This window comes from Orycteropus afer, unplaced genomic scaffold, assembly GCF_000298275.1.
Source record: "Orycteropus afer afer isolate SDZICR_OR568_19922 unplaced genomic scaffold, OryAfe1.0 scaffold00050, whole genome shotgun sequence".
Classification (NCBI taxonomy): Eukaryota; Metazoa; Chordata; class Mammalia; order Tubulidentata; family Orycteropodidae; genus Orycteropus; species Orycteropus afer.
This window is the reverse complement of record NW_006921637.1, coordinates 14,395,425-14,398,375: the sequence shown is the minus strand read 5'-3', so window position 1 is coordinate 14,398,375 and position 2,951 is coordinate 14,395,425.

Here is a 2,951-nt window from a genome sequence, read left to right as displayed (position 1 = left end):
ATATATATATATATATATATATATATATATATATATATATATATAAGTTTTACTGTTTTTTGTTTCTCTAGAGTACCCAGTCTAACATATTCAGAGACTGGTTTCTTCACTCAATTTATCAAATATAATTGAAAAAATCTTCACATACAAGAAAAGTCATATTGTTTTCATTTTCTTAAATTAAATTGCATCTGGCTTTGAGCATCCGCCTCACAGGGTGGCATGAAATGCAATCTCATGTTTTAGGTGTCCCTTCCATGGGACTTTTAAAAGAATATAGGAGTTCATACATTTATCGGACATTTGAGGAAGGGCCTTCCTCAATTAGGGTAATTGTTCCTCATTAGTACTTCTCCTTCTTCTAAAGCAATGGTTCTCAAAGTGTGGTCCCTGTATGAGCAGCATCAGCATCACCTAGAACTTCAGAAATTCTATTTCTCAGGTCCCTCTACAGACCTCTTAAACCAGAAGGTCTGGGGATGAGGCCCAAGCACCTAGGCTTTATTATGACCTCCAGGGATTCAAATTCATGTTAAAGTTTGAGAACCACTGTTGTGTATGATCATTCATTCAATAATTATATACTGAATGCCTGCTAGGTTTCATTCTGGTGGTGTTTATGATTCTCTGCTGGGACTCAGGTCCTGATGTTCTGGGCAAGTTCAGAGACCCACTCCCAGCCTCCACAGTCACCTCACAGCTCTGTACCCTTTGCCACACAGACTTCTAGCTCTCATTGGTACATCCAACCTTCTGCATCCTTTTTATAGTTTTGGCAAGAGGCACCAGTATTCATCCTCTTTCAGGTTTTTCTCATATCTCATAGACTTTTTTTGCTGCTATCTTCTTGTCAAGCTTCTCCAAGACAGAACTAGCTTAAGTTGCACATCTGCCAAGTAGCATTATAAGTAGCCAAATTAAAATTAGTCACTTCCTTCCCCAAACAAACTTTGGGGTCCTGAACCATAGTATGTTTCTTTCTTTGCCAGCAGAATATAGGTAAGTGTTCTCATTTATCTTTTAGGCTTGTAACCCACTCTCACCATGACAGTCAACTTTGATGCTTTTCACATGTTGTTGTTGTTGTTATGTGCCGTCCATTCGGACCCGACTCATAGTGACCCCTCCTTGGGTTTCCGAGGTGGTATCTCTACGGAAGTAGGATTGCCCAACCTTCCTTCCGAGGAGTGGCTGGTGGGTTTCAACCGCCAGCAGTCTGGATAGCAGGCAAGTGTCTTAGCCACTATGCTACCAGAGCTCCTGCTTTTCACATAGTAGGTTCTTAATAAGTATAGAAGTAATGAGATTAGTACTAACTTGTGTCTGAATCATTGGAAACTTATTCTGGGAAACCTTTCGTTTTTGTACGTCTGAGTCTCAAACAGATTGTTCTTTGTTAAGAAATACACCTCAAGACTGCTTTTGATATGAAATGTCACAGAGGCCCATTGATGGAGCTGGACTTCCTTCTACAGCTCAGATTGGCCTGACCTGAAGCCAGCAGCAATGTTTGGGCAGGTACACCCCTTCAACTTGTAAAATAGTGTGTATATTTTAATATTTTATTGCAGGTGTCCCTTGCAACCTTATGAAAATGAAAGTACCAGTAATAGAAGTTGAAACAATGAGGCATATTGTCAAGCATGCCTGCAGTGGAGACTTTAGCTTCAGGCAAATGCTCTTTGGAATTAAGCTAGTTGACAGTGGGCTCAACTGTGAAAGAAAAAAGCAAAATTAAAGAGTATGTACATGATGCTGAAAATATGTCATCAAAAAGTCCTGGTGTAAGGAGATGATTTCACAATTGTTTTCAGCTCTTTGGGAAGATAATCCTCTCCTCTTATAACATGTAAATGTATTTTTCAATTTGCACAAATTTTGCTTTATTTATTTATTAATTTATATTGTGATTTGGGTGAAAGTTTTCAGAGCAAATTCATTCTCCATATAGTAGTTCATACATATTTTGTCTCATGATATTGACTGCAATTCCCCACAATGCCAGAAGGTCTGGGGATGAGACCTTCCTCTTCCTCCCTGTAGTTACCTCTTCACTGTGCCCTTTCCCCCATGCACTCCTGCTTCCCAAGCTGTGCAAGCACTGCCCTTCTGTTCTCCCATGATTGACTACTGCAAGGAGTGTATCTTCTGATGAAAATGTTCATCCTATATGTCTGTCTATTGTTTGGCTGAAAGCCACAGGAGTGAGTTCAATTCCAGACCTGAAGGGTAACTAGGGGCCATAGTTTCAGGGGTCTTACCAGGCTGTATTAGACCAGCAAATGTAGACTTTTTTTTTTTTTATGATTTTGAGTTTTGTTCCACATTATTCTCTCATTCTATCAAGGATTTCCTGAACTGATCCCCCTCTGAGTGGTTGACAGTGGTAGCCAGGCACCATCTAGCTCTTCTGATCTCATAGTCATATAAGCCAAGGATTGTATGGTCTACTAGTGCCTTGGACTAATTGTTTCCATCCGTCTTTGATTTATTTCATTCTTCTTTGCTCTGGATGAAGGGAGACCCATCATTGCATTCAGATGGTTGCTTGCAAGGTTCTAAGATCCCAGTCACTACTCACCAAAGCAAGATGTAGAACAATGTTTTTGTGTAGTATGTTATGCCAATTGAGCTTGATGTCCCCTGTGACCATGGTCTGGAGCCCACATGTCCAACTATTTTCTCCCTCAGGGTAGCTGCCTGTGACCAAGAAGCCACCACAACCTTGCCCCTTGTCAACTCTACGATACACCTGGACATTCTTACAGCACATACAAAATACTCACGTAGAAACATCATCTGCCAACCCTATAAATGTTCATGGGCACACTACCCTCTGCCTTGACGTACCTGATCTTTCAGCCTGTCCGCTCATCTATCCACCCATAGATTAATCCTTGCTATCACTGACAACACAGTCCTGTACATGCAAAAGGGTTCATCTTTGTAGT